At 42.3% G+C, this 17837-nt stretch overlaps 1 protein-coding gene across 2 annotated transcripts in view; it reads right to left on the reverse strand.

The window, feature by feature from the left end:
- ptprt (protein tyrosine phosphatase receptor type T) overlaps nt 1-17837 on the reverse strand; it is a 999403-nt gene that overhangs the window by 668397 nt on the left and 313169 nt on the right. The window lies entirely within an intron of this gene.

Here is a 17837-nt window from a genome sequence, read left to right on the forward strand (position 1 = left end):
GGAATTCTGTTCACAAACAGAGCTTATAAAGACACAGACTCAATTTACATGAATAATGGTTGGAATGCGAATACTTACAACTAATCAAGTCTTTAAGAAACAAAACAACATTGTTGTTTTGTTTCTTAAAGACTTGATTAGTTGTAAGTATTCGCATTCCAACCATTATTCATGCAAATTGAGTCTGTGTCTTTATATGCTCTGTTTGTGAACAGAATTCCCACTCACCTGAAGAAGGGGCTTAGAGCTCTGAAAGCTTGTGTGGCTTTTGCTACCAAATAAACCTGTTGGACTTTAACCTGGTGTTGTTAAACTTCTTACTCAATTGCAATAAAGCATAGATAAACAGTCAGAGCAGCAACAAGAGATAGCTGTATAGAGCATTAAGAGTGGTGACAACGACAATATATTGGGTCACTGTCTGTGTGGAGTTTGCACATTCTCCCCGTGTCTGCATGAGTTTCCTCCGGGTGCTCCGGTTTCCTTCCACAGTTCAAAGATGTGCAGGTTAGGTGGATTGGCCATGCTAAATTCTCCCTCAGCGTACCCGAACATACGCCGGAGTGTGGCGACTCAGGTATTTTCACAGTAACTTCATTGCAGTGTGAATGTAAGCCTTACTTGTGACTAACAAATGAAATTTACTTTTACTTTAGGAAGATGGGTTAAAGCAGGGGTCTCCAAGCTACGGCCCGCAGCAGGCCACATCCGGATCGGAGTTTGGAGACTGCTGGGTTAAAGGGATGAGAGGTGAGATGTGGAATGGAGGAGAGAACGAGGGGGAAATGGAAGAGATGAGGAAAGGAAAAGGTAGATGATGACTCTTGACGTGGTTCAACTTTCGACCGATTTTAGCTTCAAACTTCCCAGTCAACTCTATATGTTGCCATCCTCTTTTCTCTTTCCCTGACCTCTTCCCCCATCCTCTCATCTCCATCCCATTCTCCCTTCCTCATACTTCATTCTCCTCTTCCCACCTTCCGAGCATACCTCTACCCTTCACTTTCACCACCCCACCCACCCCCACGCACTTTCCTATGTCCTCCCCAGCCCCATTTCTGGAAAACCATAAAGAGAATAAAATGAGACGTAGAGAGTGGAAGTGCAGACTAGGAGCCGTAGGGAATAATGAATTGTCATTTCTTTCTATAATCAGAATTTTCTTCTTTAATTGACATGCAAAGCTCTGTGTGATACATGCAGATGTATGCCTTGCACAGAATAATACCCGAGTTTAAAATTCATTCACATAATGATACTTCATTACGGCATTTTACGAGAACTGAACTAATCATTTACAATATCTGTATCTGCTGAATAGTATTCATTTGCTGCTATTATACCGTTAATGATTGGCTGTCAAAGATTAATAAAAAAAAGAAGCCCATGTCATTGCTTTTTACGTGTAAAAAGAATGTAACATTTTCACAAAGAGACCTGACCCACGCTATTAGGGCTGGTTGGCTCAGTTGGCTGGCTGGACAGTGTGGATTAGATTGGTACCAACAACACGTGGTTTGATCTTCATTCTGTCCTATCCATGGGGGAGACTGTGACCTGCCTTGAGGCAGAGAACTCAAGAAGCGAGCTTGTATTTCCAGATTTTACATTTTAATTGTATGAATAATATGTAATTATTTTAACACTGAAGTGCACTACTCCAGCATTGCTCAGATTGGAAGCATTGACAAAATCAGCTAGGATTCCTGTTATACAGTGATTCCAGCTTGAAAACACAAATATATTGGAGATGGGAAAATCGGCTTTGTCTGTGGTAGAGATGGTAATGTTGTGGTAATTTCACTTGTCCAGTAATCCAGAGACCCAGAATAATGCTCTGGGGATATGGGTTCAAATTACACCCTGTTATTTAGTGGATGCAGTCAATTAATCATAGATTCCCTACAATGCAGAAGAGGTCATTCAACCCATCAAGTCTACACCGACTCCCTGACAGAGTATCTCACCCAGGCCCTCTGCCCTGCCCTATCCCCGTAACCCACACATTTTCCATGGTTAATCCATCTAACCTACACATCTTGGGACACTGAGGGAGAAGTTAGCCTAACCTGCGCATCTTTGGAGTGTGGGAGGAAACCAGAGCACCAAGAGGAAAGCCAGGCAGACACGGGGAGAACGTGCAAACTCCACAAAATCACCCAAGGCTGGAATTGAACCCGGGTCCCTGTAGCTGTGAGGCAGCAGTGCTAACCACTGTGCCACCGTGCTGCCCTGTATTTTCTTCTACTCATTCAAGGTACGAAGGCTTTGCTGGTTAGGCCAGCATTTATTGCCCATCCTTAATTGCCCTTGAGAGTAAGGGGTCTCAAGCTGGTCTCAGTAATAGTGACCATGAAAACTATCATCAATTGTTGCAAAAACCTATATGGCTCACTAATGTCCTTCAGGGGAAAAAAATCTATTATCCTTACCCAGTCTGGCCTACATGTGACTCATGATGCATGGCAATATGCTTGACTCTTAACTGCCTGATCAAGATACTAAGCATTGGGAAGAGAGGTGGCCACTGAAAGCCCACTACTCCCTTTGACTGACCGGCAGCTCTTGGCAGGTGTGATCTTAGTCTCAGGGTCCTCAATGTCGGGGAAGACCTAAAGGTGGCTAGTTCACTAGTTCCCGATGGGCATTCACTTCTCCCATGAAACTGATGGGAGATTCTCCCCCACCCCCACCCAGTTCTCTTACCGATGGCTGAGATCATTGTCAGGCCCATTAAAATCCCGCTTGGATGGTTCTCTTGTCACGACAGAACAGGAAGCCTGGTGCCTATCTTGCCATCTCCGCCACTGCTCACTCTTTCGTCCTGTTTCTCTCCTCCAAATTATCCAACAAGGTGTGTCTTTTGCACTGGACAAACGTGTCGCTTCAATCAACGCCTCTCGTCCTGCTCCAACATGGAGTCTATTGGTTTCTCCACAGTTGAACTTTAGCTTTTATTGGTGTTTGTTAGTGCAACAGAGGTCAAGCACAAATTCAATTAGGCAACCACTTAAAATTGTGTCAATAAATTAACGTGCTACGTTAGATTAATTCACCTTACCTCCCTTCTCATGCGCCCGCTCTAAAATACAGATCAATTCAGCTCATTAGGACTATCTAGTTGCTCAGCTGCTTTATTTTTGTCTTCAGATTATCCGTAATTATTGTTCTTCGGCATATTTAAACTTGAATTTCAATTTGGCCTCCTTTGAGTTGAAATCAGGGACTTACAATATATCCAATCAGTAAAATCTGGATATTTGCTGCTCGGAGAAGTGAGTAACTCATTTAAAACACCAAAGAAAATTCCCTGAATGTCAGAGTTCAGACAGAAAACCTTGCTGATCAATCGGAACAACATCGAATCTTTCTCCTCTTCCATTTCGACTGCTGCGTCACATCAGTGTGACATTGGATTTTTTTTTCAAAAAATCATTCAACAGGCAAATTGAAGCAACAGAAACTCTGATTGTACTTTTTTCATTTCATCTTAATTAGCATTGGAAAATGCATTAATTACGGCAATCTTATTTTTTTTTAAAAACTGTATGTAATGCACAATCTTTTATAATCACCACAAATGAGCCATTCACTCAGTCAAACTTTCGCAGAAAGAAGAGAGGAAAAAAAAAACAAGATGACAATACGAAGATTTGCAATTTGTCAGCAGCCGTTGAGAAAATTGTGGTTTCAACTTGCGGATCGATCTTTCTTCCGTAGTTCAGTTGTTTGTTATTCATTATACCGCAGAATTAGACAACTGAGCAATGGAACAAGTAAGGACTTGCATTTATCTAATACCTTCCATGACTTCAAAGATGTCGCAAAGTTCTTCACAGCTACTTTTGCCGTGTGGTCTCCGTTATAAGGCAGGAAACACAGCAGCCAACTTGCACACTGCAATAAGGGAATGAAGAGGTTTTCGGTTTTCACATTGGTTGAGAAAATAAAAGGCTGGGGAACCCTCCCAAACCCTCCCCTGCCCTTCTTCAAAATAGTTTAACTGGGTCTGAGATGGCACACCGTGTCTCCGTTTGCCTCTTATCTGATAAATGGTACATTTCATTGCAGCACTGCTGAGGTACTGCATTGAAGTGTTGATCCAGCTCTTTGTGACCAAGTCTCTGGAGTGAGACTGGACTCCACAATGTTTTGATTTAGAGGCGAGTGTGGTACCCCACTACGCCCTAGCTGGCCATTCTAGCCCGTGTCATGGGCAGGCCGTTTCGCTGTCATGCCCAGCAGTTTAGGTGATGCCAGTTATTGATTGATTGGCTGTTTATAATCTGAGGTGTGGCCCCAACTGCTTGCATGTCGTACAAAATGGCTTCACATGAGAAAGCAAAAGAAAGAATGCTGGATGATCTCAGCGGGTCTGGCAGCATCTGTTAGGAGAGAAAAGAGCTGACGTTTCGAGTCCAGATGACCCTTTATCAAAGCTATCATCTGACTCGAAACGTCAGCTCTTTTCTCTCCTAACAGATGCTGCCAGACCTGCTGAGATTATCCAGCATTCTATATTTTGGTTTCAGAGTCCAGCATCCACAGTAATTTGCTTTTATCACATGAGAAAGGCCTTCTGCATTCCAATAAGGAGCTTTGAACAATTAATTATTACTGTTAAAGGGGCTCCTAAAAATTAAGTTTACCTTGTAGAGAATCTCAGCCACCCAACACTGCTCACTGCCACCTGGTTATGATGATCATTTGATAACCTACCCAATTTGAACACTAGGGGAGACATCTTATCAAAAAATGGCAAACTGTTGTTTCCGGTGAGAAAACAAGCATGTTTTTCTCCAGAGAAACAGGTTGGTTTTTTCTCCAGGTCCTATAACACTCTGCCAAAAAAAATCATGGAATGTGTTTCCTACCATCATGCAGAGAGGGCGGGGCCTCAACATGCTGGCAAAGTTCGGCTGCACTCAGATTGATGCACCCTTTTTAAAGGACATCCCAATCTGAACAACAATAAATCTTCCCCCAGCCCACTATGGAGGTCTCCAGAGTACCCATCCCCCTTCTTACCTCCCACCATTTGTACTGCCACCCACCTCCCCCTGCCCCTCCACCCTTCCCCCTGCAAATGGGCATTGCCGCCATCTCCTACTCCTCCATCCACTGCGGACCATCACCATATACACTGCACCCCCCTCCTCCATGAGGTTCCCACTGGGCCCTTCCTCTTGGCACAGGTTGACACTGCCAGATTAGTACTGCCAGCGTGGCGTGGGCATGGTGTCAACCTGGCAGTACCAGACTGTGCCAAGGAGCAGAACAGGGGCATTGCCCTGTTCACTGGAGGCAATAATTACCTTTGCACCCCCGGGGGGGATCCCCAGGGCAGTTTGATGTCTGGCTGAACCTGTTGAAATATGGGGAGGGGGGAGGGTCAATAGCTGGCAATATTAAATATTAATTTTAACATGTATTGATATATTAATATTAATATTAATACATTAATATTAAAATGTATTGAAATGTATGTAAATCAAGTTCACAACTGATGTGGGCATGAACCTGATAACCTCGCTAGTGAGGGCCGGGGAAGATCCAAAATCACGGTCTTACCGACAAGATCTGCGACTCTCGGATCTTGAGCCCCCACCAGCATTCCCGTGGATGACGGGAGTGGGCTCAAGCTTGCCCCCAAGAAGTAGATTCTACTGCAGCTAAAACATGGCATTTAACTGATGATTACACAACGATTTAATCATGTCCTACAGGTCACTTCCTCATCATTCAAGTACTTCAAATTTTAGAAGGTAGTGTATCTAAGTACCGATTAACAAATGTTGCACTGCTTAACTGTAAATGACAATAATTGCCTCATATAGTCACACTGCAGGAAGTAATTAATCCTTTTCCAATATTACAAAATAGTTCAAAGTACGTTTCCACAAAGCAATAACATTTCAGTGCGACTGACCTATGAATAATTTACAAAAATATATGTTACCCAAATAGGCAAGAGTCATCGGTGAATGCCGTTGTTTATTCTATGAGTGATTATCCCATAAGTCACGAGCGATATTGCAAATGGTTCTTAAGGGCCTTATTGATGAACAGTGTGAGTAGGAATTTGGACATGTAACTCTTTCACAAATATTTCATTTAGCATAATTTCCAGCGTAACGTTTCCAATTCAATTTTCTTTCTAAGAGCAAAGAAATTGCATTTACAATTTAATGAGATTTTAAATTTGGTCGCACCAACCACAGGCAAACTAACAATAAGAGGCCCCCAATAAAATTAATGAAGCTGTTTTGTCATTTGAACTGCCTAGCTGGGCCAGGGGTATATAAATAAAGAATGAAAGTTAGGCCCTGTTCATCCACATTGACTTTTTGATCTGCTCCTGCAATTTCTGACTGGATTCATTGACACCGTTTATCCTGCTCATTATATTTTGTAGTATCTAGACACAGTAAGGTGTTAGATTAAGGAATGGAATTGAATCAGATGAATGCAAAATAATCCATAACAGTAAGAGAGACATTTCACTTTATATGTGAGGATGGTTAAAAAAAAGAGGAAAGAATTGAAGTGACTTGAGCATTGAGAGTATCCAGTCAACAAGGTTGCCCATTGCCAAGGATGTACTTCAAAAGCAGGAACAGGTTATTTTAACCCAATTACAATTATCTGTAATGACCGTAGTTGGAATGTATGCAATTTCATGCAACCTACAAAAAGGACATTGGAAGGAGTTTGGAGAAGAACAACAAAGATATATTTAGGATTTACAGGCAGTGTAGGGGGCAAATATGAAGGATCAAACTCAAATCAGGTGAGCTTTTGTGGAGCACCTCCAGTTAGTCACCTGTCATTTGAATTCTCTGCTCCACTCCCATTCTGGCCTCCCTGCCACTGGCCTCCTACGCTGTTTCAATGAAACCCAATGCAACAGCATCTCATTAAATTCAGCACAGCCTTTTGGACTCAAGCTCAGTAACTTTAGATCATAACTAATGGCCCCATTTATAAAAAATAGCTATTGCTAATGATTCTCGCTATTCCCATTTACACCTCCCCTGGAACTGTTTCCTGTGAATTTTTCCTTTCATCATTATCCGTTTCCCTTCAGTTGTTTAATTTCTCCTGTCTTCCACCCGATCACAGACCTTCCCTTTTGTTCTCTGCTCATCCCAACCTTCCCCTGCCCCTACACTTGCTTAAATTGTGTTACATCTCAAATGTTTTCCAATTCTGACAAAAAGTCTGAAACTGAAACGTTGGCCGGAACTCTTTTATAAGACCCTAAAATCCCGCCTATTAGCTCTGTTTCTCTATCCACAGATACTACCTGAACTGCTCCTGCGTTCCTGGGTTGATTTGTTTTGCATGTGTGATTACAAAGCTGGACAATTGTAAAATAGTCAAATCTCAATCAAGACACGAGAACAGAAAAAGGTTATACCTGGGCAGCATCTTCAGGCCATATGGACTGTTCATAGTTTGACTCTTTCAGAGAGGAACTGGAAGAACAGGTTTACTGCTTCATACAACAACTGGGGACGAAGTAGAAATGGTCGACAGCTTCAAATGTTTAGGCATCCGGATCACCAACAACCTGTCCTGGTCCCCCCATGCTGATACTATATTTAAGAAAGCCCACCAACACCTCTACTTTCTCAGAAAACTAAGGAAATTTGGCATGTCAGCTACGGCTCTCACCAACTTTCTGGTTGTATCACAACTTGGTATGGCTCCTGCTCTGTCCAAGACCGCAAGGAACTACAAAAGGTCGTGAATGTCGCCCAATCCGTCACGCAAACCAGCCTCTCACCCATTGACTCTGTCTACACTTCCCACTGCCTCGGCAAAGCAGCCAGCATAATTAAGGACCCCACACACCCGGGACATTCTCTCTTCCACCTTCTTCCGTCAGGAAAAAGATACGAAAGTCTGAGGTCACTTACCAACCAACTCAAGAACAACTTCTTCCCTGCTGCTGTCAGACTTTTGAATGGACTTACCTTGCATTAAGTTGATCTTTCTCTACACCCTAGCTATAACTGTAACACTACATTCTGCACTCTCTCATTTCCTTCTCTATGAATGGTATGTTTGTCGGTATAGAGCGCAAGAAACAATACTTTTCACTGTATGTTAATACATGTGACAACAATAAATCCAATCAAATCAAAACAATCACACTCAAGCTCTCCCAAATCTGGTGTAATGTATGTTAGGTGTTAGATAAATCTGCTTCCTCCCAGATAAATCTTTCAAACATTCAAAAGATATTCCTGCATTATTTTTAATTCTACACCTTCTATTTGCTTGAGGCTCCTTTACCTGAAATGAGTAATTCATTACTCATCTTTAAATTATGGCTAGCATGTCCAACCCACAGATGTCCAGCCAAGAATTGAAGTGAAACTGTCAGGATTCATTTTGCTACTGTAGGAGGCAGTGGATAATTTTGTTTTAACAATCTGGTTTCGATTCTTCAGTCAAAGAGCTGATGGTATAGTGTTCAAGTGCACTGCATTATTCAATAAAGTGATGTTCTTTAAGAAAACCTTATCAACCTGTCCAAATGAATTTGGAGTTGGGACCAGAAATCCGTTAATGAGTACTTGGAGGATTTCTCTTAGACCTGAGTAAGATGTGCTCAATGATGAACAATATAATTGATCATGACTTGTATTATGGGAAATAACCAATGGAAGTGTGTGTACGAATGAGGAGGCAAGCTCAAGGCCAACTTGAAATTGGGCCTCATTAACATTATTTGCATGAGCTGCCAACATTTTAAGTTTTTTTAAAGTTTATTTATTAGTGTCACAAATAGGCTAACATTAACACTGCAATGACGTTACTGTGAAAATCCCCTAGTCGCCACACTCTGACACCTATTCGGGTACACTGAGGGAGAATTTAGCATGGCCAATGCACCTAATCAGCACGTCTTTCGGACTGTGGGAGGAAACTGGAGCACCCAAAGGAAACCCACGCAGACACGGGGAGAATGTGCAGACTCCGCACAGACAGTGACCCAAGCCGGAAATTGAAGCCGGGTACCTGGCACTGTGAGGCAGGAGTGTTAACCACTGAATATATTTTTGGCTTTGTGAGGCTAAGAGTAGACACCCAGTTCCAAAATGACACTTGGCATCAAAACAGTAGTGCACACTGATTTAACATCAGGATCTGCCGTAACACATACATGAGGTGGATGTTCAGCATGATTTGTATGCATGTAAGCCACAGACACTGCCTTGGAACTCTAAGGACACTTGTAATGCCCAAAGGATAGTAGTAATGAGCTCAATTTCTCTACCTGGCTATTGTTCTGGGGCAATTCACGTTAACACTATGTGGTGCTCATGCAATGGATAGAAATGAGCAAGTGAAGTTTGATACAGACACGTTGGGTAGTCCAGGCTGGGGAAACCTACCTAGAAACAGAAAGCTAGCCACCAAAGTGGATTTCAAAGTGCATAGGAGCAGCGGTCCTGTGTACCTTGGCTCAGATGCTTGCCAGCTGCTTGTACTGATCACCAGCCGATAACCAACTTACTTACAGGGAGAGCACTGGATCACCGAAAGAACATTTCTACAGACAGGACAAGTACATGCCTGGTATTCAAAATGAAATAGCTGATGCAATCTCTTATTTGCATTCAAGTCATTTCAGAATATTTGCTTCAACAGCTAACTTGAAATTTAGTGACACCACAAGGCTGAGGAGGAACTGGATAAGGAACAACAAACTTCTTATCGAGTAAACCAGACATCAGCCTCATATCTATGAATTTATATATACAAGCCACAAATTTACACTTCTTTCACAAGAAAGGAAGCAGGGCGGCCTTTGTTTCTAAGTCAGTTGGTAAACTGGACCACAAAGTCTCCTTTTCAAGGTTAGATCCACTGGGGATTTTCTTCCCACAAGCACAGAAAATGCAGCAAACTTCGGGAAACACAATTTATTTTTAATTAATCAGCAGAAATCTAAAAATAAAAGGCTATATAATACTATCGCAGCACTTATTAAATTAATTTTACTTTTATAAATCAGTTCAGTTTCAAAGTGCAAGAGTTTAAACCCGGGCAACTGGTGGCATTCCATTGCTAGCAATATCAAATTAGTAAATATCAATGTGGACGGCATGGTGGCACAGTGGTTAGCACTGCTGCTTCACTGCTCCAGGGACCTGGGTTCAATTCCCGGCTTGGGTCACTGTCTGTGTGGAGTTTGCACATTCTCCCCATGTCTGCATGTGTTTCCTCCTGGTGCTCTGGTTTCCTCCCACAGTCCAAAGATGTGCGGGTTAGGTTCATTGACAATGCAAAATTGCCCCTTGGCATCCCAGGATGCTTAGGTTAGAGGGATTAGTGGGTAAATATATGGGGTTACGGGGAAAGGGGCTAGGAGGGATTGTTGTTGGTGCAGACTCAACAGGCTGAATAGCCTCCTTCTGCACTGTAGGGTTTCCATGGTTCTATGAAAACAAACCTAATAATGCTACAATTAACTAGCCTGAATTATTTTTAAAAAATCTTAAAATAACCACAGTTGATGATTAATTAAACAAGTTTAGTGTATGTTAAAATAATTGGGTCAGTTATCTTAACTATCAACATCCTGGGGGTTACTGTTGACCAGGAACTGAGCTGGACTAGTCATGTAAATACTGTGGCTACAAGAGCAGTCAGAAAACTGAAAGCTCTGTGGAGAGTAACTCATCTCCAGACTTCCCAAAGTCTTTCTCACCATTTATGAGGCACCTTCCAAACCCACAACCACTTCCATCTAGAAGGACAAGAGCAACAGATACATGGGAACAGCACCACCTGCAAGTTCCCCTCCAAGCCACTCTCCATCCTGACTTGAAATATATCGCCATTCCTTCACAGTCGCTGGGTCAAAATCTTGGAATTCCCTCCCCAAGGGCAGTGTGGGTCAACCCACAGCATGTGGACTGCAACAATTCAAGAAGGCAGCTCATCACTGTGACCTCATTATTTTTCCTAAATGCAATTTCTCACTCTTAACTATGATAATTAACCAATTATACAGCCATTTTGCAAATTTATTAACGTGTTCTTGTAATTTATTGCAATCCTCCTCAGCATAAAATAATCCTCCAAATTTGCTTTTTTAAATTCATCCGTGGGACATGATGTCGCTAGCTGGCTAGCATTTAATGACCAACCCTAGTTGCCTGAGGGCAGTTGAGAGTCAACCACATTGTTGTGGTTCTGGAGTCACATGTAGGTCAGACCAGGTAAGAACAGCAGATTTCCTTTCTGAACTGAACCAGATGGCTTATTTCCGGACAATCGACAATGGTTTCATGGTCATCAGTAGGTTCTTAATCCCAGATATTTGTCATTGGTGTGGCGAGATTCGAACCCAGGTCCCAGGACACTAGCTGTGTTTCTGGATTAACAGTCTAGCGATAATACCACTCGGACATCGCCTCCCCGAAATCCATAAGTGTAGAAATTATGTTTTAGTTTTGAAAGTTTCACTTGTTAATATAAATTGCGAACAACTGGAGTCCCAGCACTGATCCTTGTGATAGTCCATTTTCCACCTTTTGTGTCAATGAAGTTACTTTTGCTTGTCTTGAAGCCAGCGAGCTTTCCATTCTGATAATTGCCTCCTGATTTTCCATGCTCTGACATTATTCACTATGTTATTATGTGGTGGCTTTCAAAGGCCTTTTGGAAATCCAGATATATTACATCTACTGCATTATCCATGTCTATTCTCTCTGTTATCTTTTCAAACAATTAAACGAGGTGTGCAAGCATTGCTGATTATTGGTTTCTTGATGTTTTCTAGTTTCTTCTTTTACAGACAGGGGCTGGAGGTAAAATTGGACTCCCTTATTTTTCTCTGTGTCTGTCTGAAAGCAGAGATGCTGTTAATTTTTGAAATAGTCCATGGTGGTGTTGGCCCAAACGCTCTGTGTGGGGTCAGTTTTTTAAAGTGACTCACAGCAGTGTTAAATCAGAAGTATAGTTGATTCACACATTCAAACACAATGAATGGCTACAACTTCATACAAACAAGAACACAATAAGAAGGGAGGGGAGAGGAGTTTTCGCAACTATGAATAACTTGAAAGAAAAAGCACCACTGATGTGATTACCGGGGTCTAGGAAGACAGAGTCCAGTGAGGGTTCCTTCATAGAGGAGCTACAGTTATATTTATGACCTTATATATGCCTGATTTAGGTGCAGGAATAGACCACGCAATGTTGATTTCACATTGTTCCACTTGTGCTCGTTGTTGCTGTCACACAATCTCCTTCATTTTTGGAGGTTTCAAGAGATTGAATGCGGAACACATCTGTCTTGTTAGCACGAGTAAAGCAGGAGAGATCCTGGTTTGGAATGTGTGGTATTCCGAGAGACCAGTAGGAATTTCTTAAGGGATTTGATAAGAAAATCTTGTTCCTTGGTCGCTTTCAAGGTGTGTTTCAGGGTTTAGGCAAAGCGCTCTGCTAGTCATTTAGTAGCAGGGTGAATGCAAAGCAACTAAATACTTCTCCTAGCTAGGGCGACACGGTGACACAGTGGTTAGCACTGCTGCCTCACAGCGCCAGGGACTGGGGTTCGATTCCCGGCTTGGGTCGCTGTCTGCGCAGAGTCTGCACATTCTCCCAGTGTCTGTGTGGGTTTCCTCTGGGTGCTCCGGTTTCCTCCCACAGTCTGATAGATGTGCTGGTTAGGTGAATTGGCCGTGCTAAGTTCTCCCTCAGTGTACCCAAACAGGTGCCAGAGTGTGGCGACTAGGGGATTTTCACAATAAGTTCATTGCAGTGTTAATGTTAACCTACTTGTGGCACAAATAAATAAACTTATAGGTTCGCAATAGTCTTCACAAATGAGGTACATGTTATCACAGCAACCTCTGGCCATTTGGTGTGATCATCAACCATTACTAAGAACGTATGTCCTTTGAAAGTTCATGCAAAATCCACATGCATATGTTTCCAAGTCTTTTGAGGCCATTGCCATGGATGCAGCGGTGCGAAAGGTGGCAGGTTTCTTACCTTCTCACAGGAGGAACATGTCCTAGCTTTCTTCACAATTTCCACCTTAAGTCTTGGCCACCAGAAATAACTTCTTGCTGTTTCCTTCCTGCGTATGATTCCGCAATGGCCCTCCGATAGCTTCCCACAATTGTGGCAGAATGATCACTCTGAGCCTCCGTAGAAGATAACCTGACCGAACTGACAGCTCCAATCTCCTGGAGTAATAGGGATCCGGGTCAGGTATTAGTTCCAAAGTTTTTCTTCGTAAAACCACATCCATCACTTCTGCGAGCACAGGATTGCTCCGAGTGTTTTTTTCTCACATGCCTAGAAGTGAGTGGTGTGTTGTCTACTTGTTCAAAGCAGAAGATATTCCCCTTCGAGCACTCGGATGAACTGCCTGGTAATGAAATTCTTGAAAGTCTATTCGCCTTGCGGTGTAAACTTGACTGTCAGTATTTAATGGTGTAAGTATGTGCAAATAAAAGCAATGCCCATCTTTGCATTCTACTTGCTGCTATTAATGGAATTTCCAAGTGTGGTCCCAAAATGGTAGCGGCAGACGATGGTTCATCAGCAATGTAACCTCTCGGCCCTTAGAGGAACTGATTGAATTTCTCTCCTGTGTACATTAGTGTACCTTTAAGAAAGGTTTAACCTGCTTTCTGCAGTTCTCACAGCTTCAGTGATGTCACTGCTGCCGGTTTGACTGGAGATGTCCTTTTACTGCTACTTAAATGGGGTTGTTTATGTTTATTCTGGGATTCGTTTTACGATCCTGCATTGTTAGGAGGATGGTCATGTGTTTTTGGGCAGGTTTTTTTTTTTCATTTTCAGTTTGGATCTGCAGGTTTGAGTTTTCATTTTAGAAGGGGCAGCGAGTCAAAAAGAAGTGTTTTTCCTCTCTCCCTGTTGTTTTGAAAATTCTGTTGGTTCGCTGAAAACAAGATCTTGTTTCCCTGCAGGGTGAAAATCTGCTGTTGTTGGGGGTTGGATCAGAGTCTCTCTGGTGTTTTGGGAAGCTGTCTTGTCTTCAAACTGTTCAGAGTGAATCCAGAGAACTGCAGACTTCAACCAAAGGACTCAATTTCCATTGTCACGTGAACAGTAGACTTTGCTGTACTAAACTTGTTTAAAGGGTTTTGTCTATGGCAAGGGTTTTTGTTTGATTGGAACCTATTAGATGTCTTTTTTTTAATACATTATAGTGGTTATTGTGTTCCTTGTTTGTCATTGATAAAAAGTTCTTGCTAATTTTCTTTATGTATGTGTTGACTATATTCTTAAATAAACTTTGTTTGATAAAAGCTCCCTAGCGGGTCATTTGAATCATACTCGAAGGGAAGCCTATCATGCTTATCCTAGCTAAATTCAAGATGCAAAACTTATGATCCAGACAGGCTCCATAAAACACTTTGGAGTTTCTGACTTGAATCATAACACAACTCCAATAATGATCCCTAATGCTTCCTGTTCAATCTGGGCACAGTTACTTTTAGCTACAAGGTTCAAGAAGCAAAATGGGTTTCTTCACCCAATGGCTTGATGTGGGAGACCACTGTTCCTACATAATGCCTCTACTTTCTCAGGAGGTTGAAGAAATTCAGCATGTGCATTACGAGTCGCACCAACTTTTAAAGATGCACAATAGAAAGCATTCTTTTTGGATGTATCGCAGCTTGGTATGGCTCCTGCTCTGTCCAAGACCACCAGAAACTACAATGTGCATATAGCCCAATCCAACAAATAAACCAGCCTCCCATCCATTGACTCTGTCTACACTTACCGCTGCCTCAGAAAAGCAGCCAGCATAATCAAGGACCCCACGCACCCCAGACATTCTCTCTTCTACCTTCTTCCATCGGGAAAAATATACAAAGGTCTGAGATAACGTACCAATCGACTCAAGAACAGTTTTTTCCCTGCTACCATCAGACGTTTGAATGGACCTGCCTTACATTAAGTTGATCTTTCTCTACACCCTAGCTATGACTGCACTCTGCACTCTTTCCTTTCCTTCTCTATGAACAGTATGCTTTGTCTGTATAGCGCGCAAAAAACAATTCTTTTCACTGTACACTAATACATGTGATAATAATAAATCAAATATAAGGAGATAAATCATAAGCCAACTGTCTAGGTTAAGTGGGATCAAAGTGCATGAGAGCTTCAGATTGAAGTATCACTGCTTTGGCTTGCGTGAAGGCATTATTGCACTGATCTGACCACTTCCACGTCCTGTTCTGGCATAAGAGGTTGTGTAATGGTTTCAAAATTGTTGCCAATTTGGGAAAAATCTTGCATAATAATTCAACACTCCCAAGGAGGACTGTAACTGGTTAATATTCTGTGGTGCAGGCACCTCTGTAATAGCCTTAACCTGAGGAGGAGATTTGTAACAGCTAGTGGCATCAATCCCATGTCTCAAATACTTGATGAGGATTGAAAAAACTCACACCTGACAGTGGCTGTTCACTTCAAAGATCAAATGCCCTCTCGAGTAATAAGTGTTGCCTAGCCTTGTTAGTATGTAATTGGTGACAACTTTGTATTGGATGTAATGTGATCAATGGGAACAAGATGTAAGGGTCAGCTGACCAGTAAACCATGGAACCAATTATAGAGTGATGCATTAGCTGACCAGCTGAGTCACTATAAATAGGAACCTGTGTATAATTGTGGGAAGCTTGGAGTGACCCAGGGCGAGGCCCCAAATTTGGAGTAATGATGTTTCTTTGTTAAACCTTTTCTTTAATTTATAAATTGGAGTAAGTTTTGTTGTATTCCCATACCTGCAATTTTGAAGAGTTCCATCTGAGGAAACAAGCCTCACCCACCTCAGTGCCAAAATTAAAATGAGCACCATAGATACTTGTGATCTGCAGTTTGCAGTTGACTGCTGTGTTATTGCCCACTCTGAATTAGATTTGCAATCCAGCTTTGATCTCTTTAATTCTGTACATAAGGAATTCAACCTGTCCTTAAATGTTGCCAAAACTAAACTCATACGTCAACCCAGTTGATCAGTTAAATATTCCACCTCCCATATATATCAAAGGAGAGTCTTTGGACTATGTTAAGTATTTCCTATACCTTAGCCACTCTCTGAGAGCCACTCTCTCATAAGGCCACCATTGATGAGGAGATACAGCAGGTCAACTGTGCAAGATCAGCCTTCTTCTAACAGTGGAAGTGAATGTTTGACAATAAAGTCAACAAAATTCCTACTGTACAGAACAGCTGTCACCATCACAATAAGACCTGGATTGTGTATCAGTGACACACAAAATCACGAGAGAAATTCCACCAGCAGTGCCTCCACCACATTTTCCTGATTCAAATGGGAAGACCACCAAACAAATGCTCATTCAAGCCAAAATCAACTACAATGGGCTGGGCACTGTGTACAGATGGCTGAAAAGTATCTCCCCACAAGGTCCTTTTTCTCAATTCTCAAATGGACAATATTTTATGGGAGGACAAAACAAAAACACCACAAAGACACTCTGAAGCTCTCCTTGCAACGCAACAGTATTGACATGAGTGACTGGGAGAAGCTTGCTACCAATCATTCAGAATGGCAATAAGTTGTCCATCCAGCTGCATCACGCTTTGAATCCAAAGGCCTTAATCGTGAGCGGCAGCTGAGAAGGAAAGAAAAGGAAGCAAATCGTTCACTCTGGGTCCCGCTACCTTGTGACTTGACCTGTTCCATGTGCCCAAAGACCTGTGGGTCAACAATCAGCCGGTTTAGTCACATGAAGACCCATGGCAGGAACTTGCGACCCTGTGCAGATGTCATTCCTGAACTGAGGGACAGTCACTGATGAGTAATAAGCCCTAATATTAGCTCAATTATTAGGCATTTGTGAACCCATTCACTCATTTTCAATTCACAATGCACTGAAGTAACACTTTCACACAAACATGCTAAGCATGACAATCTTCTCAGGATTTAACACTGTCTTTTCATTTCTGAAACCAGCATTTAAATGCACTTCAGGCTGATGGGATGACACCTTCCTTCATTTGTTGCCAATAAGCCTCCCAAGCGTAATGAATTTAGACATTCTCAATCTAGTTGCTAATGGTGACAGGCCAATAACACAGAAGTGTACTTCTGACATTAACTGGAAATCTCACTCACAGACATTACAGGATGGCTGTGGGAAATGGAAAAATGGCACGCTGTCATTGTAGGTTAGGGTGAAGTAGAAGAAGTTTAACTCTGCATCTGGCTGGGCTATGTCTGACCTGCGAGATGCAGATGCTGCAACTCGGGGCTGGATTTTTCTCCATTATATTACTGAAAGTAAATGGCATAGCGGAAGTAAAATTGAAGAAAATCAGGCAGTAGGCTGACTGTTACTCCCAACCCCTCCTGCCACTCTCTCCACCCAATCTACATTTCCCATACTTTTTCTCAAGAGGGAAGGATGCTCACTGTCCCCGGATAGTCCTCCCCGTTTGCAATTGATGGCTAAAGAGGCTGGCAATTCATCTGATTCCCTGGCATTCTGCTTCTGGCCTCCGGATTTGTTGGGAAGGGAGTAGCAGTGGTCAGTGGGACAAGTGACTGTTTTCCTTTTTGGGCAGGAAAGACTCAACAATGGGAGCTCTCCTTGAACAGAGTCCCAGTATCAAATTGTTGGAGCTTGTTGTCTCCTTGCTTAAAATGCTGGAATTGACATCCTCTTCCAAGAACTCTTCGAAGTTCTCCAATGGGAGGAGGAAAATTTGGCCCAAAGCATCCAAAATGCGAAGAATCCCATCCCCCAACGCAACAATCCCTCGTCTTAATAACCATTGCAAAAGTATTGAAAATAACAATGCCA

Source organism: Mustelus asterias, chromosome 20 (assembly GCF_964213995.1).
Source record: "Mustelus asterias chromosome 20, sMusAst1.hap1.1, whole genome shotgun sequence".
Taxonomy (NCBI): domain Eukaryota; kingdom Metazoa; phylum Chordata; class Chondrichthyes; order Carcharhiniformes; family Triakidae; genus Mustelus; species Mustelus asterias.